Genomic DNA, 25,413 nt, shown 5'->3' with positions numbered 1-25,413 from the left:
TGCAGTGAGCAGTTCGTGTGCCACTGGACTCTAGCCTTGACAACAGAGCATGATCCTGTCTCAAAATAAAATAAAATAAAATAAAATAAAATAAAATAAAATAAAAAGCTGAGTCTTATTGTCTCTGTGTCATTGTCTCCAAGCCAGACCAGCTTCTCTCTTACTCTCATTTTTGAACCTCATCTTTCACTTCTGCTACATCTAGAAACTCTAAAATCTCTTGTGGGCAGGGCACAGTGGCTCACGCCTGTAATCCCAGAACTTTTTGGCAGGCCGAGGTGGGAAGATCACCTGAGGTCAGAAGTTTGAGACCAGCCTGGCCAACATGGTGAAACCGGGTCTTTACTAAAAATACAAAAATTAGCTAGGAGTGGTGGCAGGCACCCGTAATCCCATCTACTTGGGAGGCTGAAGCAGGAGGATCACTTGAACCTGGGAAGCAGAGGTTGCAGTGAGCTGAGAGGCTGCCATTATGCTACAGCCTGGGCAACAAGAGTGAAACTGCATCTCAATAAATACATACATAAAAATAAATAAATAAATAAATAAAATCCCTTGTGTCTTCCTCTTTCTTCTTCACACTTCACACAAATCTCCCCCACATTCTTTTTCTACTCTAACTCTATCTGGCTTCCAGGCCCGACTCCTCTATGGCCACACAAATCTCCCAAGTTCAGATGAACTAAATTATTGGCAAGAGCAAGGCCAGGCATTGGGGTCGCTGACCACAAGCAAAACTGGTCCTTCCCCCTCGCTCTCAACTACTGCATCCTCCTCTGACCTCGCCTACCTTATCCACTCCACTGGCTAGTTCTCTGCAAAGTGAATTCCCTAAGCGCTTCCTCAGTATAGCCTCTTATTCCACCCTGGTGTTTCGGAGTGTCGCCATTTTGTCCAGGGTGTCCAATGTAGCTTCCTATTCCACCCATTTTCGTCCTTATGGACTGTGAGGAGAAGTCCTCGCAGGATCGCTCCATGCGCAGCCTGAGCCTCCGAGGTCTTCCCCAACTCATAACATGGCCCAAGGCGCCTGCTCCTTCCCCGAGTCTCTGCTCACCTGCACTTGTGGTCCGAGGGGCGCTTTCCTGATGCCAAATCTCCACTTGGGTCCAGACTCTGTGAGTATTCAGGAGCTGCCCTTAAATTTCCAGATGTTGGGGTGATTCCCTCAGCACCACTGCCAACTAAGAATGGCTGCTCCTGTCTTGCAGGTCAGTCATGTCCTTCTTGGTCCAGGTCAGAATAGCAACACAGCACAGCCTCTCCATCCACCTGAGAATTCTGAATCTGGCGCCTTCAGAGCCTGTAAGCCTGTGGATTGTTTCCTTTCTGTTTGCTTATTGGACAGACTCTAGATGCAATTAGCGTCTGGCCAATGACCGGCTCTGATGAACATTTCCCACCTTCTTCTCTGATTGCATTTTCAGCCTGGGAGATGGGGTGAGTGAGGAGAACGTGAGGAGACAAAAAGTAGAAGACTGGATTTCCTTGCCTCTCAGTAGTCCATTGAAACTCCTCTAACTTAATCAGTGATTTGGTCCTGGGTTAATTGAATATTGGAAATATTTTCGTCTTGTTTTTCTCAGGCAGGCAGATGTAGGATTTGTTGGCTAACGTTGGCCTTTTCCTTCTCAGGCAGTTTTAATTCTTTTTGTCCCTTGAAGGAAGTGCTTCCAGAGTCAGTCCTTGCCTCTGTTTTCTGGATTCCCAAACTCATTCCAGCGTTTTCAGCCTCCACAGGCTCAGACATAGCAGACAAACTGCTGGTAGAGAGATTTATATGCTATCTGCTCATTCTGTAGGTGGGGGCTTTGTAGGGGGTGTGGAGAGTGGAGGGGCTATGTCTGGGCAGTGCCGGGCAGCTGTAGAGTAGGCTTCCCCAGGTGGGATGATTCAGACGTTTCCTGTGCGATACCTGGGTTATAGTTAAAAGAAATCTCCCTGGTGACTCTGGCAGTTTGTGAGATCCTTGGCAATGTCATCCATAGCAAATGGTTTCAGCTACTACCTGCGTGGGGACAATGTCCAAGTCAGACCCCATCTCAGTTAGGATCTTTGTATTAATATACACAGTGTCTGCCTGTCATCCCATTCACTGACATATATTTGCTCACATATTCTTCGAGTGCTAGCTGTCTATGGACTCTGACACACAGGGATAATGGTACCCTCCTCAGCGGCAGGAAGCTGCAGTGCAGAGGAAAGAGAGAAAAGCAATGCAATGATGGTGTGGCCTCCTTTTCATGAGGACTCCATTTACTAAAAGGAGAGAATACGAATATTCTTTTGTCAGGAGCACAAACACATACACTGCAGAAGGATTTGATGGAAATATTTTAAAGAGTAAATGTGTGTGCTGTATAGGAGAGAACAACCTACTTGGCAAAATAGTTACACAGTGACTTGCTGTCATCTATTTGCCTTCCAAATGATAATTGCTCTCCCATGGCTTCTTGTAAATGTTCCCAAATGGTCTAGGCATATACAACACCCTCCCCGCCCAGCATTTATATGAGGAGGGGTTATGTATAGAACACTCCTTGTTAACCTACAAATAGGAGTTACTTGCATATTCTACAGCTGCCCGCCATTCGTTTTTGTCCTATATCACTATATATACTTCAGGCTATTTTAAAATGGATTACCAAATTTAAGGAAAATCTTCTACAGGAAGTACTATAAATGAAATGGATGTGTTCCGAACCACCTGTAGGGCATCCAGTCTTCTAGGTTGTTTCCCACAATATACTTGACCCTCTGGTTTGTTCCTAGAGAACAGCTAGCATTACTTCATTATTAACCATGATTCATGCACTACTTCACCAAAACATTCAATGGAACCTACGCATTAGAACTGAGAAGTAGTGATAATTGCCTCCTATACAAAGCAGAAGAAAGTGAGTCCTAGAATGGGTAATTCATCCAAAGTTGTTGATTCTTCTATCACTTCTCCATCCTCCCATAGCATCCTCTATACCCTTTTGTGTCACCATCAAAATACTTCTGACAACTTTCTTTCTTTTCTTTAATTTTATTTTACTTTAAGTTCCGTGTTACAAGAGCAAAATATGCAGGTTTGTTACATAGGTGTACACGAGCTATGGTGGTTTCCTACACCTATCAACCCATCATCTAGGTTTTTTTTTTCCAACAAGAATCCATAACTTTATTTATGATAGAAACAGTACAAATTTCAAACCAAGCTGCAGTTACTCCTTTGAGACACCAAGAAAAGTTGTTTCAGATGGTTACATTGTTAATTCCATAATGGCACTTACAATATCATTACTGTTGTTCTTCAGGGCATGGACTGCCTTTGCTCTCCACACATTTGCTTGTGACATGACCAGTTCTATGTCCTTAACTTCTACACCTGTTTCATCGACCTCTTCCTCTTCACTCTCCTTTTGTACAGTTGGGTTTGTGTGTTTTCTTGAATGTTTGAGACAGCTTCACCTTCAACATTGAATTTCTCAGCAGCTGCTACTTGTGCTTGCTCAGATAAATCTTCGATCTTGGCTTCCCCAGAAACTATGTAGGTATCCGAAGCAGGGCTCTTGCAGACATTTGGTTTTGTGATGACAAAGAGGATATTCTTAGATTTCCGGATACTGACTCTAGTGACTCCTGTAACCTGTCGAAGACCCAGTTTGGACATAGCCTTCTGTGCCTTCTTTTCACTCCAAATCTGTTTTTGGATTTTGTTTTACTGACTGGCTCTTCATCAATTTCAGCTGCTGCTGCCAGCTGGGCTTCTTGTGTGGATGTCTGGGTGGAATCCTGTTTTTTAGGCTCTGGTACTGATTCATCACTGTCAGATTCTGTTCCAGACCCTGTCTCAGCCTGCGGCTGCGGCAATTCCTGCTCTGTCCAGGGACGGTTTCTGTGGCTTCGCAGGGCATTTCGTGCAGGGAACGAGGAACCAAGATGGCGGCAGAAAGAGAGTGAGCCAATCATCTAGGTTTTAAGCCCCGTATGAATTAGGTATTTGTCCTAATGTTCTCCCTCTGCTCGCCCCTCACCCCATGACTGGCCCTGATGTGTGTTGTTCCCCTCCTGTGTCCACGTGTTCTCATTGTTCAACTCCCACTTTTGATTGAGAATATGTGGTGTTTGGTTTTCTGTTCCTGTGTTAGTTTGCTGAGGATGATAGCTTCCAGCTTCATCCATGTCCCTGCAAAGGACATGATCTCATTCCTTTTTATGGCTGCATAGTATTCCATTGTGTATATGTACCACATTTTCTTTCTTTTCTTTTTTAATTTTTTTACAGATTTTCGCTCTTTCGCCCAGGCTGGAGTGCAGTGTCATGATTTCTGCTCACTGCAAACTCCAAATTCTGGTTTCAAGCGATTCTCCTGCCTCAGCCTTCAGAGTAGCTGGGATTACAGGCACCCGCCACCACGCCTGGCTAATTTTTGTACTTTTAGCAGAGACGTGGTTTCACCATGTTGGCCAGGCTGGTCTTGAACTCCTGACCTCATGATCCACCCACCTCGGCCTCCTGAAGTGCTGGGATTACAGGTGTGAGCCACTGTGCCCAGCAATATACCACATTTTCTTTGTCCAGTCTATCATTGATGGGTATTTGGGTTGGTTCCATGTCTTTGCTATTGTAAATAGTGCTACAATAAACATATGCGTGCATGTATCTTTATAATAGAAAGATTTCTATTTTTCTGGGTATATGCCTACTAATGGGATTGATGGGTCAAATGGTATTTCTAGTACTAGATCCTTGACGATCTAGTCTACACTGTCTTCCACAATGGTTGAACTAATTTACATTCCGACCAACAGTGTAAAAGCATTCCTATTTCTCCATAGCCTTGCCAGCATCTATTGTTTCTTTTTAAATGGCCATTCTGACTGGTGTGAGATGGTATCTCATTGTGGTTTTGATTTGCGTTTCTCTGATGACCAGTGATGTTGAGCTTTTTTTCATATGTTTGTTGGCGGCATAAATGTCTTCTTTTGAGAAGTGTCTATTCATATTCTTTGCCCAATTTTTGATGGGGTTGTGTTTTTCTTGTAAATTTGTTTAAGTTCCTCATAGATTCTGGATATTAGACCTTTGTCAGATGGGTAAATTGCAGAAATTTTCTCCCATTCTGTCGGTCGTCTGTTCACTCTGATAATAATTTTTGTTGTTGTTGTTTATTCTGTGCAGAAGCTCTTTAGTTTAATTAGATCCCATTTGTCAATTTTGGCTTTTGTTGCAATTGCTTTTGGCATTTTTGTCATGAAGTCTTTGTCCGTGCCTATGTTCTGAATGTTATTGCCTAGGTTTTTTTTGTTTTTTTTCTTTTTGTTTTTTTTTTTTTAGGGTTTTTATAGTTTGGGGTGTTACATTTAAGCCTTTAACCCATCTTGAGTTAATTTTTGTATAAGGTGTAAGAAAGGGGTCCAGTTTCAGTTTTCTGCATATGGTTAGCCAGTTTTCCCAGCACCATGTATTTTTATTTTTATTTTTGAGATGGAGTTTCACTCTTGTTGCCAAGACTGGAGTGCAGTGGCATGATCTCTCGGCTCACTGCAACCTTCGTCTCCCAGTTTCAAGCGATTCTCCTGCCTCAGCCTCCCAAGTACCTGGGACTACAGGCACACACCCCCATGCCTGGCTAATTTTTGTATTTTTAGTAGAGACTGGGTTTCACCATGTTGGCGAGGCTGGTCTCAAGCTTCTGACCTCAGGTGATCCACTCACCTCGGCCTGCCAAAGTGCTGCCATTAGAGGCGTGAGCCACCATGCTGTGCCCACAAGGGATTTTAGAGCTTCGAGATGTAGCAGAAGTGAAAGATGAGGCTCAGAAAAGAGAGTAAGAGAGAAGCAGGTCTGGCCTGAAGACAGTGACACAGAGACAATAAGACTCAGCTTTTTATTTTATTTCATTTCATTTTAGACAGAATCTTACTCTGTTGCCTAGGCTAGAGTCCAGTGGCACACGAACTGCTCACTGCAGCCTCAACCTCACAGGCTCAATTGATCCTCCTACCTGAGCCTCCCTAGTAGCTTAGATGACAGGTGTATGCCACTATGCTTGGCTAATTTTTGCATTATTTTCATAGAGACAGTGTGTCACCATGTTGTCCAGGCTGTCAGCCTTTTCAATAATGTTTTCTACTTGAGAACATCTAAAGTGTATAAAATAGTAGCAAAATTAGTACAACAAACCCTGTGTATCCACTTACAAATTTATATCCTAATCCCTATACTTTGCAATACTTTGAAGCAAACACAGGATCACATATAATCTTATGGGTAAATACTGCACTATGAATGTCTAAAATATGGAGCCTCTTTTAAATATTAAGCTCGTAATATCATTATCAGAAATCATAACTAGTGAATACTTATGAGATTTCTTCTAGTTCAATGGACTTTATTTTTAGAAGTGTTTATGTAGAAATAAGAAAAATTATTAGGTAGTTATTTTCATTGATATACATGCTCTTCAGCGCTTTAATATCTTATTCTTTTTTCTCCTTTTGTAGTTGAAGAAACTGCCTTATTGCTCTGTTGAAAGTCTCATAGTCTGGAGTATTTTACATGGTCATTAGTTTCCATCACCTCTTGTAATTGTGGCCCTTCCTGAGAAACACGACAAAAGAGCCTAGCTTGAATTTGAGTAAAGGCGGATCCAGGGTCACAGGATCAGCCAGTGCCCTGGGACCTGCCTTCCCCTGGAGCTGCTTCTAGAGCCAAAGGGAAAGAAGCAGACACAGGCTTGTGATGTGCTTGCAGGAGACAGAACGCTGAGGAGGCACCAGGTTCTCACTTTCCCTCCTTCCTGGAGGATCACACCTTCTGCAGGGAGTCTCCCCACACAGATCCCTCCCTGCACCATGGCCTTTGCAGCCTCTCTGGCTGAGCTCCAAGCAGAGGCCAGCTGCCCCATCTGCCTGGATTACATGAAGGACCCAGTCACCACTCACTGTGGGCACAACTTCTGTCACTCCTGCATCAACCAGCGCTGGGAAGACTTACAGGATGTCCTCCCCTGTCCTGTCTGCCTCCATCACTGCCCTGATGAGAACCTCAGGAGCAACACCCAGTTGCGCCACATGATTGATATGGTTCAGCAGCTTCTCACCGTGAGGAGCAAAAGGGAATGGCAGGAAGAGGAGCCCCTCCGTGAGAAGCACAGTCAGGGTGTGGTCCTGCTCTGTGAGAAGGACCTGGAGCTATTGTGTCCCCAGTTCAAGGTCTCCTTTGACCATCAGGATCATCCTTTGTTGCCCATTGAGCAAGCTGCAGCTATACACAGAAGGAAGCTCAAAAGCTACATTAAGCCACTAAAGAAGGAAACTGAACATGCCAAGATGCGGTCTGAAGTCCCGATTTTGAGATCTCTTAACGTGAAAAAGAAGATGGCAACATGGAGGAAGGAATAACAATCTGAATTTAAAGAAATTAAGTCTTTCTTGGTAAAGAAACAAGCTGCAATTCATGCAAGATTACTTACTGAAGAGAAGGATGCTAAAGAAAAACTCACTGAAAACCAAAGACAAATTTCAGACCACTTATCCACACTACAGAATTTCTTAAATGAAGTAACAGAGAAGTGTTTTCGGGCAGACCTGGATGTGCTGACAGTGTTGAGAACATCTACAACACATATGACAACCTGAAAACCCCTGCAGTCTTCTCATACGAATCAAAGAAGGAGAATTTGAGTCTCTCTCCACCTTATTTTGGCCTGAAAAAAATGATGAGCACGTTTCAGGAAGATTTGACACTAGATCCAGAAACAGCCCACCCTAGTCTTATTATCTCAAGAGACAGAAAGTGTGATATTTAGAATGATGAACCCACACTTTACTGATAATCCTCAGTCATTTAGTTTTTACCCAGCTGTCTGAAGCTGTGAGGGATTTGATGCTGGGAGACACTTTTGGCAAGTAGAAGTGAGAGGCAAAGGTACATGATTCCTTGGTGTGTGTAAAGAAACATTTCCCAGAGATGAGCTTACATCACCAACTCCACAGATGGGGTGCTGGCAAATTCAGCCATTCTGTAGTTCATGCAATACAAGGAACACAGAAGTCCTGCAAGTTGGCATTTTTCTGGACTATGAGTTGGGAGAAGTTTCCTTTTATAATTTAAAAACCAGATCATATGTGTACACTTTCACTAAGTTTACAGAAAACTGATGCCTTATTTCTCTATTGCACCTTCTTCACAAGCTGTTACAATCATATTATCATAGACCAATGATTAACTACTTAGAGCACCCTTTATATGTAGCTATATTTTCTTCCTGTGTTCTTGGAAGGCATTTGTAATAAAGGTTCTGATTCCATGTTTATGTTTGACTGCTGATATTATTGGGGGACTCACTCTTCTCTCTTCCCTTCTGCCCTCCCTGGACAAGCTGACGAGAAAGCCTGGGTGCTCCCTCTGTTGGTGCAGGTGGGAGGTTCAGACCTAGCAAGCCCCTGGTAGTGCAGGACCCTTTCAGCAGCCCCACCCATGACAACCATCACAACCCCAAACCAGTCTCCTTTCCCTGCTCTCTCAAGTCACTTTTTGCGTCAACTCTGTAGACACCCTTCTCTCCTCATAAACCTCATTACAGGAGTAAGAGTCCATTTCACACAATCTTGGAGCGTGTGGCATCAGCAGTCTCAACACTGAACCAATTGTCAGGGAGGGTCCACCCTATCTATGCAAACTGACCCCTTCAATGGCCATTGTGAGCAGGATTATCCAGATGTTGGCTGCCACCTTCAGGGAATTGCTGTTTTAGCTTTGCTTTGCTCATTGGCTCTGTGCCACATGATGAGCCTGCACTTTCAGCTCAGCTCCTTTGTGCTGCTTTTACTGAGTTTGGCTGAGACTCTTTGAGAGAAATCTCTGACCTAGGTCGTAATTTGGATAATATTTTGTTAGTTAAGTATAGGAACATGGACTCAAGTCCCTTTTAATGTCTCCTTGAGTCATGCATCTCAGTCCAGACATATTGCCGTGTCTTTTATAATTTAAAAAACAGATCCTCTGTGTATAATTCCACTGATAAGTTTACAGAAAAGTTTATGCCTTATTTCTCTATTGAACCTTCTTCACAAGCTGTTACAATCGGTATTGTCCTAGACAATAATCATGTTAAATTATTATGTATTGTCAAAGCATAATCACATTAAAAGGAACAACTCCTGAAATGTATTGAATGTCTCCAAAAAAAAAAAAAAGAAAGAATAAAAAACAATGGACATGAATGTCAGCGAGACAGGGAATATAAAGAAAAATAAAACCGAATTACAGATTCAAGGAGAGGAACAACAACAACAAAAACTGGAACAGAAATTCCTAATTTGCAATTCCCAGTTGAATATGCAAAATTTACCGAAAGAGCCTGTACAACACAAAAGCTTAAAAGGTGCTAGTTGACTTTTCTGTTTCTGTAACCTGGATGGTGATTGAACTTCAATATCTGTTGAAATGCATCAATTGGAAAACCTTCGCAGACTTAATCCTTTGCCTCCAATTAGGTAACCAGGGATCCCTTTGATTTTAAATGAAGAGTCCTCTATTACTTTAGTAACATTACTAATCATAAAATGAAGGTAAAAGAGGTATCCCTTATCTCAACTGTAAGAATCACTGTCTTTCCTAAATTTTCCATGGTGTGTTTCTAGATTCTAACGTAAGCTGTGACTGATGTAAGTTCAGGGGAAACTCTAATTTGTGACCAATTGTTCGTGTGTCTCACGTCCAAGCTGGTACCTGTTCTATAGAGCACATGGGGAAAAATTGTATCCTGTGCCATATACGGGCTCATTTGGTGGTCACTTGTGTGAAGCAAGAAGTCACTATTTGGAGATTTGGCATTATTTGAAAACTACAATTACTTATGTTAATCCATTTTGTTCTGATTTGAGAGAATGCCTGAGATTTGGTAATCTATAAAGAAGAGAAATTAATTTCTCACAGTTCTGGAAGGTAGGAAGCTCAAGATCAAGGCAGTGACAGGTTTGGTGTCTGGTGAGTACCTGGTCTCTGCTTCCAAGATGGTGCCTTCAATGCTGCAGCCTCTGGAGGGAGAAACACTTTTCCTCACATGGCTAAAGAGCAGAGGCGGAGCTGCTGAGTGCAGTGGCTCATGCCTGTAATCCCAGCACTTTGGGAGGCCTAGGCAGGCAGATCACTTGAGGCCAGGAGTTGAAGACCAGCTCGATCAACATGGCAATGAGGGAAGAGAGAGACTCTCTGATATTGTTTTATACTCAGTACCTGTTTTAAGAAAAAACAACAAGGAAGTACAACCAAAGACAGGCAACCCGGCGCCAGGCCTGAAACCAGGACTGGGCCTGCCTGGCCTAAACCTAGTAGTTAAAAATCAACTCATAACTTAGAAACCGATGTTATTTATAGATTCCAGACATTGTATAGAAGAACATTGTGAAACTCCCTGCCCTGTTCTGGTTCTCTCTGGCCACTGGTGCATGCAGCCCGTGTCACGTACCGCCTGCTTGCTCAAATCAATCACAACCCTTTCATGTGAAATCTTTAGTGTTGTGAGCCCTTAAAAGGGACATAAATTGTGCATTTGGGGAGCTCAGATTTTAAGGCAGTAGCTTGCCGATGCTCCCAGCTGAATAAAGCCCTTCCTTCTACAACTCGGTGTCTGAGAGGTTTTGTCTGTGGCTCGTCCTGCTACAGCAAAACTCTATCTTGACTAAAAGTACAAAACTTAGCTAGGCATGATGGCATGCAGCTGTAGTCTCACCTACTCGGGAGGCTGAAGTGGGAGGATCATTTGAACCCCAGAGGCAGAGATGGCAGAGCCAAGATTGTGTCATTGCACTCCAGCCTGGGTGACAGAGCAAGACTCCGTCTCAAAGAAAAGAAAAAGAGAGCAGAGTGGGTGAATATACTCTCGAAAGCTCTTTTTTAGCCTGGCATGAATCCATGAGGGGAAGCCCTTGAGACCTAAACACCTCTCATTAGGTTCCACCTCTCAGTGGAATCACATGGGTGATTGTTTATAATACAGGAGGTTTGTGGAGACAAACATTTAAACAATAGCTACTGAGGCTCATACTCATAAGAGCAGATGGCTAATTAGGAGCCTAGAAATATCTTTGCTTTCTGCTGCTGTCTAGGCCTTTGTTACAACAAAGATTCTGATCTTCAGAATTACAGGGAGATGGTTGGGAACAGTATCTCACACCTGTAATGATCGCTTGAGCTCAGGAGCTTGACACCAGCCTGGGCAACATAATGTGACTTTGTTTCAAAAAAAAAAAAAAAAAAAAAAAGAGAAAGAAAAGAAAAAGAAGAAAAAGAATTATGGGGAGAAACCGGTGACCCCTGTGGCTCACCAAAGTGGTCAGTTTCAACCAAACTTACAACCAGGGTTCCTAAACTCTGTAACCCTCCAGTGCCCATAGAACTGTGATGGTACTAATAGAAGGTTTTCTGGAGTCAGAAACTTCAAAACATAATAACATGAAAAGGAACAGCCCCTAAAGTGTATTGCACGTTTACCAAAAAAAAAAAAAAAAAAGAAAGAATAAAAAACAATAGACATGAAAAGTCAGGGAGATGGGGAAGAAAGAGAAAGAAAAATAACACCAAATTCTAGATTCAAGGAGAGGACCAAAAAAAAAAAAAAAGCACCAAAACAAAACAAAAAAACTGGAGGAAAATTCCTAATTTGCAATTTCAAGTTGAAAATGTAAAATTTACCAAAAGAATCTAAACAACGCAAAAGATTAAAAGGTGCTGGTTGACTTTTCTGTCTCTGTAACCTGGATGATGATTGAACCTAAGCATCTGTTGAGATGCATCATTGGAAAACCTTTACAGACTTTATTAGTTCCCTCTAATTAGTTTACTAGGGATCCCTCTGATTTTAAATGAAGAATCCTCTATTACCTTAGTGATGTTACTGAACATAAAATGGAGGTCAAAGAGGTATCCTGTATCTTAACTATGAAAATCACTGGCTTCCCTAAATTTTCTATGGTGAGAACACACACTGGGATGAAATACTAAAGAGAAAAGAGAAATACAATAAGTAATAAATGCAAAGTAAATTACATCTTCTGCATTTTCAAATTAGCTTTACAAAATGGGATCCATGGATGTTCCTGACCCCAGTGAAAAAAGATAATATGATTAAATATTAGTTAAAATACATACTCAAGATTTGAAACCCATGATGCAAGACCTAGGAGTGATTATCTCACTATTTCTGGGTTCAACCCCAATTTTGTGTGCTGTTATACTTTGAAAGAAGTATGACATCTCAGAGGGAATTGATGACAGCTTTAATGGGGTGATCTCTCCCAATGTTACTGACATGACTTACTCCATCCAATCAGGAAATGGTAAATATCTGGCTACTACAGATTTGGCTAGGTTTTTCCAGGCTTATTTCGACAGCTTCCTGGCCATGCTTTCCCTTTGCCTCAAAGGAATGTTATGCATCTCTACCCACCAATCATGGTAATTTGAAAAAATTAGCTGGACATGGTGACGGTGTGCCTGCAGTCCTGCTATTTGGAAGGTTGAGGCTGGAGGATCCCTTGAGCTCAGGAGTTCCAGGTTACAGTGAACCATGACTGTCCACTGCACTACATGGTGACAGAGCAACATCCTGAGTCCAAAAATATATATGAAATTAAAAAACCCAGCCCACCGGGCTCAGTAGCTTATGCCTGTAAGCCCAGCACTTTGGGAGGCCGAGGTGGGCAGATCACCTGAGGTCGGGAGTTCAAGACCAGCCTGGCCAACATGGTGAAACCGTGTCTCTACTAAAAATACGAAAATTAGCTGGGTGTGGTGCCTGGCGCCTGTAATCCCAGCTACTCCGGAGGCTGAGGCAGGAGAGTTGCTTGAACCCGGGAGGCGGAGGTTACAGCAAGCGGAGATCGTGCCATTGCACTCCAGCCTGGGGAACAAGAGCGAATTCCATCTCTCCATCTCAAATAAACAAACAAACCCAACTCAGCCCTTGCCCTTATGTTCCACCCAGCGCATGATGTGTCACTCCCGCATTTCCCACCCCATCGTGACCATCCTGCACTAACCCGGTAATCTGGCGGAGCTCAGATTCTGAGATCTTCACTTTCGACCTCTCCCAGAGCCCACAGAGGCCCCAGCCTCACCCCAGCGCCTCTCAGGGGCACCGAATGTGGAGCCGCAGAGTCCTCCACCCTCCAGGGGTTGGGTGCCAGCTGCCAGTCAAGGAACTGAACCCCGCTAAAGAGGCTTCTCTTTCTCCTGCTCACTTCATCTTCTGCCAGATCCCGATGGCTGAAGAGGGTGTGCCGGCGCCCCTGCCTCTGGAGGGCACCCCCACCCCTGCGCCCGTGTCCTCAAGCCCTTAATCTGACTTGGGAGCCCTGGGACTCCGGGCTGGACCTCAGCACTTTTCTCTAGCACCACCAGGCTGACTTCTAACCCTCACTCCCCGCAATCCCCCAAAAAGAATCAGAAAAATCAAAGAAAACACCGGCGTATCTGGTGCTGGAGAGCGTATTTCAAACTGGGACTGCCCAGGGAACTCAAACTCAGAACATTACAGCAGAGAGGCCAGCTGGTGCTTGTGGGGAGACCGAATAACAGAAGACTGAGGCACAGACACCGCAGGGCTACGAGGGGTGGGAAAAACCCGGAGAGCGTCATTAATTTATTTCTCATTGCTCCTAATTAATATTTACTTGTATTCCCATATGTCCGCCTAGGTGATGGAGGAGTGTGTGTAATATTTGTTTTAACTTATGCAAGGGTGTGAGATGTCCCCCCTGCTGTAAATGGAGACCTCTCAGTATTTGAGCTTTGTGGGACTGGTGGAGGGGGGACACTTGGAACTATAGCAGAGTAGGAAAAGAAAAGGGGAGGACTCCAGTTAGGGAGGCCTTCCTGGCTGGAATCAAGTCTGGTGATGGTGAGGCAGGAAAATAGAGTCTGGAGGCAGGGAACATAAGGCCAATTCACACTTCAGCTATAACAGGAAATATCCTCTCCGTAAGGCGTAGGCTGTAAATGACTTTGTAATTTTACTTCATTCCCTCCATTTACATAGGGTGTACCCCAAGTTACCAATGCAATGCTCTAGGGACTATTTAAACTCCCAAAAATTCTGTTAACAGGGCCTTTGAGCCCCTATGTTCAGGCCTGCTCCCACACTGCAGAGGGTACTTTCATTTTCAAGAAAACCCTTCATTCCTTCCTTGCTTTGTTTGTGCATTTTGTCCAATTCTTCGTTCAAGACGCCAAGAACCTGAACACTCTCCACCATTAACAGTGGGTTGTAGGTTTAGGGATGACATTCCATCCTCCAGCATCTCAACTCTGTCCACTGTGTGAGGCATCTGCGGACCTCAGGAATGATCTTCTGGATCTTCTGGAATTTGCCCTTAGGGAGCAGCTGCAGGGTTAGGGGTTGGAGGGCTGTCACTTCGCAGCTGTCAAGATTGCCTGGTATATTCTGTGAATACAAATAAACTTGAAATACTGTCCAAAAATTAAAAAATAAAATAAAATAAACCAAAAATAAAACAGGGGACATTTCAAGGGACTTTAGGGGCTCCACAAAAGGAAGAGGAACAAAGACCAAATGTATTTCTTATACCCCACATAGAGACTGACAACATATCAGATTCATCGCAGGGACTTATTTAAACTACATGCCCACGTCCCCCCAAAGCAAAGTTCTGATACATTCTTCCCGGGTGAGCTGGCTACAATAGGAGCTTTGACACTGTTCATAGCCCCATTCCTTCTACCACAACTACAGAGCTACCACCTCCAGAAGGAGCAGGGAGGAGCCAGTGAGTTTTCTTCTGGGAGGCTGTCTGCTGCATGAGACTGCCCAGTTGGAGAGCTGCCTGAGAGTGTGAGAATCCAGAAAACACAGCCGAGGACTCTGCAAATAAGCCTCTTAGGGGGCAGATAATATTACAACAGGCTCTTGCAGAAAGAGCCTGACAAGATTTCTTAGTACAGAGGTCCCCAAACCCTGGCCGCAGACTGGGACCTGATGGTGGCCTGTTAGATCTGATTGATCTAAGTTAAAAGGAAGCTTTTAAATTGTAGAGTATTTCATACATCCATAAGAGTAGAGAGAACAGTATGAAGAACCTACACATAAAAATAAACCAATTTCTATCATTTGAATTAACAATTTTTGTAACTGCACCAGCTTCTCCTGCCAATGGAGCAAATTCCCAGACATCGTATAATTTCATCTGTATATTTCATCTGTACATTACATTTCATCTTATAATTTCATTTTTCCTAAAATACAATATTTCAGTTATAGTGTTACTGTAACTTTTAATAAGCTGTACAGTGTGAATTATAACCACATTTTTCTCCCACCAGTTACAAATAACATTCAGTAGATTAAAACAGCAACTGGAATCCTGTTCTGTTAAGGTGGGGCAGGGAGTGCCTTCAGTCTGGCACAGGTAGAGGTGGGTGGCAGAAGAGCAAACCAAACAGCTGAGGTTCCTTGAGAATGCAAACTTCTCACAGAATACAAAGTTCTCAGGACGCCTAGGTGTCCTGCAGTGCTTCCTGCAGGTGGCTGGGCAACACCTCCAGCGAGTCTGTACAGAAGTCAGGGCAGCTGAGCAGTGATTGTGCGTGGCCAGCACCACCTCTGGACTTTGACTTCTGAGTGAGACCATGGAGGTTGATGATGTTGGAGACCAGGGGCAGCGCCAGGTACCACAGTGGATGGAAGGATGTGCTGTGGGGCGGGGCAGCTGTCCTCTTGAGAGGTGAAGCCAGCTGGACTTCCTGGGTCCAGTCGGGACTTGGAGAACTTTTCTGTCTAGCTGAAGGATTGTAAACACACCAATCAGCACTGTGTAAAAACACACCAGTCAGCACTCTGTGTCTAGCGAAAGGCTTGTGAATGCACCAATCAGTGCTCTGTGTCTAGCTAAAGGTTTGTAAACGGACCAATCAGCACTCTGTAAAATGGACCAATCAGTGCTCTGTAAAATGGATCAATCAGTAGGACGTGGGCAGGGCCAAATAAGGGAATAAAAGCTGGCCACCCTGGCCAGTATCGGCAACCACTTGGGTCGCCTTCCACGCTGTGGAAGCTTTGTTCTTTCGCTCTTCACAATAAATCTTGCTGCCGCTCACTCTTTAGGTCCGCACTACTTTTATGAGCTGTAACACTCACACAAGGATCTGCAGCTTCATTCCTGAAGTCAGCAAGACCATGAACCCACCGGGAGGAACAAAGAACTCCGGATGTGCCACCTTTAAGAGCTGTGACACTCACTGCGAAAGTCTGTGGCTTCTCTCCTGAAGTCAGCAAGACCATGAACCCACCAGAAGGAATAAACTCCGGACACATCTGAACATCTGAAGGAACAAACTCTGGACACACCATCTTTAAGAACTGTAACACTCACTGTGAAGAAGGTCCATGGCTTCATTCTTGAAGTCAGCGAGACCAAGAACCCACCGGAAGGAACCAATTCCGGACACGCTTTTCTTCCCAGACCCAGCGCCTGGACAGCCATCCCTGCAGGGTGGGCTAAGAGAGCACTGCGTTCTTGGCGCAGGGCTTCAGGTCTCCCTGACAGACCTTACGCTGAACCGCAGCCACTTCGACAGTCTCTTTGCAGAGATCCAGTGACGACCATACTTGTCCAACAGCAGTCGCTTCACCAATCCTGGGAGAAGCTAATCGTTTTCTCCCCGTGACCTGTCAGCCGTTCATGCAGCCCAGGGAGAAATTTTAGCAGCAACACTCCGGCTGTCACACCACTGAAATTACTAAGCAACTCCAACTCAGAAGGACCACCAGGAAAAGGCAGGAAGATAACCACCATCAGGTCCCAGCCCCTTTTTGTGACAAGGACTAGAGGGTTTGGGTCTGCAGTGGGCTGGCTCCTGCTGCACTCACCTGTCCTATAGAGCAGGCTGCTTCAAGGAAGAAGCTCACAGGGGATGTCTGACCTCTGAAAAAGCAAGTATAAAATGCTTTAAACGAGCCAAAACTAAACTAATAGTTATGTTAACTAAAAATACGTGAATGCTACCGGAGACAGTTGAATATTAGAGGAAGAGATTAAACTCTGATTTTGAGCACTTTATACTCTTATTTGGAAAATGAATAAGATGCAGTTCTGAAACCTGAAAATACAAAGAATACGATATGATACATACATTAGATGAAAACAAAACCTTCAGACCATATTTTCTTATTAAAAGCTCTAATAAGTGAGATAGCAAACTCTTCACTCAAATAGACAACCAGTAACTGATATAAGGGTATGTATCAATAACATGTTTTCAGATAAAACCTTCATGAGCTTTTCCATTTTGACTAAGGAATGATGATTCTAGACTTCTGCCACAACATTATAGTCGACAAAAGATTCTTCATTTTACATAGATTTCACTCTAGATCCTGAAACAGCATGTCATAATCTTGTATCTCTGAAGACAGAGTACAGTGAGATTTGGAAAGACACCACAAAAACTCATGATCCAAAAAGATTAAGGCTGGTATTACTAGGAGGAAGGGAAAGAAGACAAAATCAAACAGGATAGATATAATAGAGTTGTTTGTTAGAATTGTCTTCCGAGGAGATGGAAAAAGACACCATCACAATAGGATTCATGCTTTAGTATTCAGCTACAGAAATGTAATAACTTTGCTGAAGTCATTACAGTAGGTAGAGTGGCAGTCGTTCTATTAAAAGTAACACCCGGTAATATTAGGATTTTTCTGGACAATGAAGTGGGTGACACTTAATCTTATAACTTGAATGCCAGATCTCATATGTTTTCTTCAAGCGATATTTTTATGAAACTACTTAGGCTGTGTTTCACACTGGGTATGATTTCTAACCTCTTATAATCTGTAGAGTAATAGATTATGAAGGATGGATTATTTGAAAACGATTTTGTATTTTTACTTAGGAGAGGAGCTCCATAATTCTGAATTCTGTGTTTACCACTTATAAGCAGAGGAAAGGTTTTTTCTTCCGTTATTTTAGCAGCTGTCAATAAAATAGTATTAGAAATGCATACTCTTCAGAGATGTAATGGGAGTAAATTGTAAAGTATTTTTGATATTCTAAGATGAAAGATGGTGTTACTTGTATAGTCATCAATTCAATGCATTCCACATTATGAATTAAAATTCCACATTATGAATTTTATAAAAATTATATAGAAAGTTATTAGTTCAGTCCAGCAACAAGTCTTACATAAAAACGAAAATCTCCTGGGTCATGCCATCCTATGCGAAATTCCTGTTAAACAGAGGCATGATTTATTCCAGTGACCCTGCTATTTCTCCATAACTGTAATATGTCTAATATTAGACATTTCAAATTAAAATTATATTAGTAAACTGAGAATTTAGGTCTCTCGCACCACCCAGGCATATACTTTCTTTCCCCACAAATATCCAAATATGGTAATATAATTGGATTAATATGTTCATATGACTATATAATTGTTCACAGCTGAGCCACTTAGGTGCTGTAATTTGATACACAAATTTTGTTTTACCTGTGATTAAAATTGCCTGATATCTTACTTGCTGCACTTTCTGTTTATCTCTTTCAGCCCCATATCTGCTAATCTCTAAAGTTCCTCTCTAAACTCGACATGTGATTTGTTGATTATATTCATTTTCTTTGTAGTGCTCAATCTCCTGAAGCCCTCTATCATCTTAGCATGAACTGAAATGTGGTGATATGATGCACAGCTGTCCTCTGAGACCTTTCATGTTTCCCTTACCCTAAGAATTATCTTTTATCTTCTGTCTTATGTCCAGAGGTTTTAAGTCTATTGTTGTCTGAGTCCCTTGTTTTCCTTCTTAGTTTTCTTCCCTTCTTTTGGTGAACGTATCACCAGGTAGTTCCCTGAAAAAGGGGACTTGGAAGAAGTGCCAGTCATTTCCCTTTGTGCTGTGAGATGTGGGAATGTGTGCTAGGCCCAGCATTACATCAGGAGGAGGGTCAAGAACATTTGTGAAGGCCACACATGCCTGAGACCAAAGTTCAGAGTGCCTGCCCATGACTCATGCTCAATCAGAACATTGGAAACCATGGGCTTCCCCAACTCCCAAAACCACACTAACAGGAGTTGAGTAAAAATAACAGTAGAATCCAGTTTGACAAATGAGAGACATCACTAGAGGAGTGTGAAGCCTTTAATGCACTAAGGCTAACCAGAGCAATAACAAACTTCAAACTCTGCCTAACTCCTGGCTCGATTAATACAAACACATCCTCACTACAGGCCTAGCAGAAGGGAAACAAGTTCATCTCTGCTGTTGGTTGAATTGTGTTCTGCCAAAAACATCTATTGAAGTGCTAACCCCAGTACTTCAGATGTAACTTCATTTGGAAATTAGGTCTTTACCAAGGTAATCTGTTAAGGCCGGGTGCGGTGGCTCACGCCTGTAATCCCAGCACTTTGGAAGGCTGAGGCAGGTGGATCACCAGATGTCAGGAAATTGAGACCAACCAGGCCAACATGGTGAAACCCCATCTCTAGTAAAAATACAAAAATTAGCTGGGCGTGGTGGTGGGCACCTGCAATCCCAGCTACTGGGGAGGCTGAGGCAGGAGAATCGTTTGAACTTGGGAGGCGGAGGTTGCAGTGAGCCGAGATTGTGCCATTGTACTCCAGCCTGGGCAACAACAGCGAAACTCCATCTCAAAAAAAAAAAAAAAAAGGTAATCAGTTCAAATGAGGCCATTAGGGTGGGCCTTAATCCAATATGACTGCTGTCCTTATAAAAACACGAAATTTTGACACAAAGATATGCACAGAGGAAGGTTATGTGAGGAAACATGGGGAGAATGGCACTGGAGTGATGCATCTACTAGCCAAGGGATGACAGATTGGCAGCAACCCACCAGAGCCTGGAGGCATGGAAGAAATTTTGTGTCACAGCCTTCAGAAAGAACCAATCCTGCCAACACCCTTATTTTGGACTCGGCCTCCAGAACTGTGAGACAATAAATTTCCTGTTATGTAAACCATCCAGTCTGTGATACCTTATTAGGGTATTCCGTCCAAAACTAATATAATCTACAAGTATAAAAATGTTTACCTTAGTATGTATTTTTCTATATATGTCTGGTTTTTACCAAAAACAAAAAAAACAAGGCATACAAAAAAATGTAAAAGGAAAATAAACCACACTCTGAAGAGACAAAATGAACATCAGAACCATACTAAGCTATGACACAAATGTAGGAACTCTCATGCAAAAAAATGAAAAAATAATTGTAATTGATATGTTAAAGGCTTTAGTGGAAAATAAAGACAACATGCAGGATCAGATAATTTTATCAGAGTTGGAAACTATAAAATCAAATGGAAAAGCTGGGTGCGGTGGCTCACGCCTGTAATCCTAGCACTTTGGGAGGCTGAGGCAGGCAGACCACTTGAGGTCAGGAGTTCCAAACTAGGCTGACCAACATGGTGAAACCCTGTCTCTACTAAAAATACAAAAAAAAAATTTGCCCGGTGTGGTGGCGGGTGCCTGTAATCCCAGCTACTCCGGAGGCTGAGGGAGGATAATTACCTGAACCCGAGAGGTGGAGGTTGCAGTGAGCCGAGATCGTGCCACTGCACTCCAGCCTGGGTGAGAAAGTGAGACTCCGTCTCAAAAAAAAAAAAAAAAAAAATCGGGTGGAAATGCTAGCAATGAAAACCACAGAAAAGAGATGAAGATGCCTTCAATGGGCTCATTAGTACCCTCAATACACTGAGGGAAATAATCAGTGAACTTGAAGATAGATAAACAAACTACCCAAACTGAAATATAAAGTGAAAAGAATAAAAAACAAAAACTGAGAACTGTGGGACAGTATCAAACAGTGTCATTTATGGATACTTGGAATCTCAGAAAGAAGAAATCTCATCACTAGGAAATGAAGGCAAAAATAAATAAAAATTTAAAAAGTAAAACAGAGGAAATATTAAAAAAAAATCATGGCCAAGAATTTAGTTACAGACACTAAAACTCCAGAACCAAGAGGCCCAGATAACACCAAGCATCATGACTACCAAAACACACAAACCAAAACAAGAAAAAAAGACAACATATCTCCAAACATATCAATATATCAATCAAATTCAAACTGCTGAAAATTAAAATCAAAAACACAATTTTGAAGGCAGCCCAAGTAAAAAACTACATTACTGCCTTGCATACGTTAACTATGTGAATATGTTCTGAGAAGTACATCATGGGATAATTTCATCATTCTGTGAACGTCATAGAGTATGCTTACACAAACCTAGATTGCAGTTGTGTAGCTTATTATACCTGCAAGCTATATGCTCCTAGGCTAATAAACCTGTTCAGCAAGTTACTGTACTGAATACTATAGAAATTGTAACACAATGGCAACTATTTTTGTATCTGGGTATACGTAAGCATAGAAAGTTTCTACAAAAATGCAGGTTTATAATCTTATAGGACCACCATCATGTATGTGGTCAGTGGCTGACACACTGTTATTCAGTGCATGACTACTTACAAAGGAAGGAGGATAAGAATTACAACAGACCTCTCATCAGAAAATGTGAAATCAAGGAGACAATAGTTACTTCTGTAAATAAAAAAAACTGGCCAACTCACAATTCTATAACCGATTAGCACATTTCTCAAAAGCAATGGAGAAATACTTAGAAAAATAAAATGGAGGGAATTTCTTGCCATCAAACAGACACTATGAGGAATGTGAAAGTACTTCAGGTCAAAGGAATATTATAGATATCAGAAACTTGTGTTTACACAAAGAAATAAAGTGCATAAAATAAAATAAAGGTAATTTCTCTAAAAGATAACTGTCTATTTAAAACAATAATAAGTGTTTTTCCAGCATATGTAAAAGTATTGTATGAATACAAGACCACAAAGCATCGGTGAGAATTGGGAATATACTATTACAAGGTTCTTATACTGAAAGGGAAACAGTATAATTTCACTTAAAAGAGGCCTCAAATTTTTAAAAAATGTATACTGTAAACCTCTGGGAGAACCACTAAAAAATGTTTTTAAAAGATGTATATAATAAGGCCAGGCACGGTGGCTCATGCCTATAATCCCAGCACTTTGGGAGGCCAAGGTGGGTGGATGATGAGGTCAAGAGTGAGATCATCCTGGCCAACATGGTGAAACCCAGTCTCTATTAAAAGTACAAAAATTAGGCTGCATGTGGTGGCTCATGCCTGTAATTCCAGCACTTTGGGCAGCCGAGGCGGGCAGATCACGAGGTCAAGAGATCAAGACCATCCTGGCCAACATGGTGAAACCTCGTCTCTACTAAAAATACAAAAATTAGCTGGGCATGGTGGTGTGCCCCTGTAGTCCCAGCTACTCAGGAGGCTGAGGCAGGAGAATCGCTTGAACCCTGGAGGTGGAGGTTGCAGTGAGCCGAGATTGCACCACTGCACTCCAGCCTGGCGACAGAGCGAGACTGCATCTCAAAAAAAAAAAAAAAAAAAAAATTAGCTGGGCGTGGTGGCAAGTGCCTGTAGTCCCAGCTACTAGGGAGGCTGAGGCAAGAGAATTGCTTGAACCTGGGAGGCAGAAGTTGCAATGAGCTGATATTGTGCTACTGCACTCCAGCCTGGTGACAGAGTGAGACTCTGTCTCAAAAAATAAATAAATAAAATAAAAAGTTAATAGAAGAGATTAAAATGTAATCATAAAACATGATGAAACCCAGAGAAGCAAGGCATGGTGGTGTGCACCTGTAGTCCCACCTATTCTGGAGGCTGAGGCAGGAGGATCTCCTGAGCCCAGGAGTTTGGGGATGCAGTGGGCTATGATTGTGCTTGTGAATAGCTATTGAATGCTAGCCTGGACAATATAGCCAGACCCTGTCTTAATCCTAGCACTTTTGAAGTCCAAGTTGGGTGGATCACTTGGGGCCAGGAGTTTTGAGTCCAACCTGGGTGACATTAGTTAAGATCTTGTCTCCAATAAAAACAAAAAACAGAGAAGTCAAAATCAGCCTTCTTTTCAAGCTTCTGAGTCACTCACCAAGATAAACCACATCATAGGCTATGAAACATACCTTCACACGTTTAAAGAATAGAAATAATACAAAATTAAAGTTGATATTATAGAAAAATCTCTGAGAAATCCACAAAAATGTGAAAATTAGTACACTTCTAAATACCCCTTGGGTCAAAGAGTAAGTCTCAGGAAAATTAAATATTTTGAGCAAAATACAAATACAAATACAATATTTCAATGTTTGTGTAACATAGCTAAAGCAGTATTTACAGGGAAATTTATAGCATTAAATTTATAACATATTAGAAAAGAAGATCTAAAATCAGCAACTTAACCCTTTACCTTAAGAAACTAGAAAGAACAAAAGCAAATGTAAAGCTTTTCAATGTAAAGCATGCAGAAGGACAAAAATAAAAATTAGAGCAGAAATCAATAAAATTAAAATTGGAAACAAGACAGAAAATCAACAAAACCAAAGCTGATTCTTTGAAAAGATAAGTTAGAGGCAATATATTGATAACTGCCACAAACTGTCCAACCTAGTATGGGATTTCAAATGCATGCTCTTTCCAGTATCTCAGTGCCTTAGTTTCAGCAATAAGTAAGGGATAGAACAATTAGGAAGAAGGCTGATTATGTAGGGGAAATGGGGAAAATAATATTATAGTGATTATTTCTTGGGGCATAAGGTTGGTAGTGGAATATTAAGTAGCCAGAAACTGGCAAGAGGAGTTCAGAGTAGGGATGCTGGAAATACACGATTATATTTTTCGTTTATGAAACTCTTATCCCTTACAAGAACGATTCTGTCTTTAAACTATGATTGTTTTCTTGTCCAAGGAAACCACTGTGTTTACAGATCCTCAAATATTTCAGTCAATCCATGTATCTCTAATAACACATTTCACCAATGTCATCCTAGTTTTGATATCTACTATAATTCATTATTGTAATTTAACGAGATGTGTAATTTTCTCTGGATTGGTGTAAGATTAAGATAACTGGCCAGGCATGGTGGCTCATGGCTATAATTCCAGCACTTTGGAGTCTGAGGCAGGTGGATCACTTGAGGTCAGGAGTTCAAGACCAGCCTGACCAACATGGTGAAACCCCGTCTCTACTAAAAAACACAAAAGTTGACCAGGTGTGGTGGCACGCGTCTGTAATTCCAGCTACTTGGGAGGCTGAGGTGCGAGAATTGCTTGAACCCAGGAGGCAGAGGCTGCAGTTAGCAGAGATCACGCCACTGCACTCCAGCTTGGGCGACAGAGCTAGACTCTATCTCAAAAAAATAAAAATAATTGAAGCATTACAATAGTACCTGGAGCTTAAATTTATCCATTATAATGCCAGCTGACCTTGGGTGCGAGTTCCTAACCAAATTTGTGTAACTGACTAAATGTCATGCTTATAGAACATTTGTTTATGCTAATGTATTTCATAATACATTGTAGATATCATAACTATATATTTCTCAATTTAAAAGGTTAAAAATATGTAAGAGTAAATTGTTTCAAAACTATAATTTCAGACCCTGAAAAACTTCTGATTAAATATCAAGATAGACTAAAGACATTTTCAGAGGCTGGGTGTGGTGGCTCATGCCTGTAATCCCAGCACTTTGGGAGGCCGAGGTGGGTGGATCACAAAGTCAGGAGATCGACACCATCCTGGCTAACATGATGAAACCCCGACTCTACTAAAAATACAAAAAAATTAGCCGGGCGTGGTGGCGGGCACCTGTAGTCCCAGCTACTCGGGAGGCTGAGGCAGGAGAATGGCGTGAACCCGAGAGGCAGAGCTTGCAGTGAGCCGGGGTGGTGCCACTGCACTCCAGCCTGGGCAACAGAGCGAGACTCCATCTCAAAAAAAAAAAAAAAAAACCAGAAAACAAAATGGCAATAACTACACAATACATGGCTCAGAAATGAATGTTATTGAAATAGTCAAAATAAATGTGAGAAAATATTCTCAAACAAAAATGATAAATTCTATTCTATTCTATTTCAATGTTATTGAAATAATCAAAATAAATGTGAGAAAATATCCTAAAACAAAAATGATAAATTCTATTAGAAGGGCCACTGGGTGAAGGCTGTTCCAAATTCTTATCTTCCAAAGTGGGATATGATAATACTTCAAACTAAAAAATCCAAAAGTATTATTAGAATGTGATATGGTGACTATAAAAGAGCTGAAAAGTTCAAAGTGGCTGCCTCTGAAAAGCTGGCAGGGGGGGTTATAAAGGAATATTTGTAAATCAAATAAATTTTATAAACAAATAATTGAAACTTTAAACCTAGATTTTTAAAAATTGTGCTTTTGGGCTGGGTGCAGTGGCTGTAATCCCAGCACTTTGGGAGGCCGAGGTGGGCAGAACACCCGAGGTCAGGAGTTCGAGACCACATTGGCCAACATGGTGAAACTCCGT

The 25,413-nt window shown here is 42.0% G+C and overlaps 1 protein-coding gene and 1 pseudogene across 2 annotated transcripts in view; one reads left to right on the top strand and one right to left on the bottom strand.

Annotated features, from left to right (window-relative positions):
• TRIM61 (tripartite motif containing 61) overlaps positions 1–25,413 on the top strand; it is a 77,954-nt gene that overhangs the window by 30,432 nt on the left and 22,109 nt on the right. Inside the window, exon 6 of one of the 2 annotated variants that reach the window (XR_008524853.2) lies at positions 6,496–8,309. The exons of the other annotated variant lie outside the window; for it this stretch is intronic. The gene's annotated coding sequence lies outside the window, so the exon portion shown is untranslated. Of the gene's footprint in view, positions 1–6,495; positions 8,310–25,413 lie in introns of those variants that run through there. 2 annotated transcript variants of the gene reach the window in all.
• On the bottom strand, positions 3,153–3,902 carry LOC100453190 (nascent polypeptide-associated complex subunit alpha-like; annotated as a pseudogene).

Source organism: Pongo abelii, chromosome 3, assembly GCF_028885655.2.
Source record: "Pongo abelii isolate AG06213 chromosome 3, NHGRI_mPonAbe1-v2.0_pri, whole genome shotgun sequence".
Taxonomy (NCBI): Eukaryota; Metazoa; Chordata; class Mammalia; order Primates; family Hominidae; genus Pongo; species Pongo abelii.
This window is presented reverse-complemented; position numbering and strand designations above follow the sequence as displayed.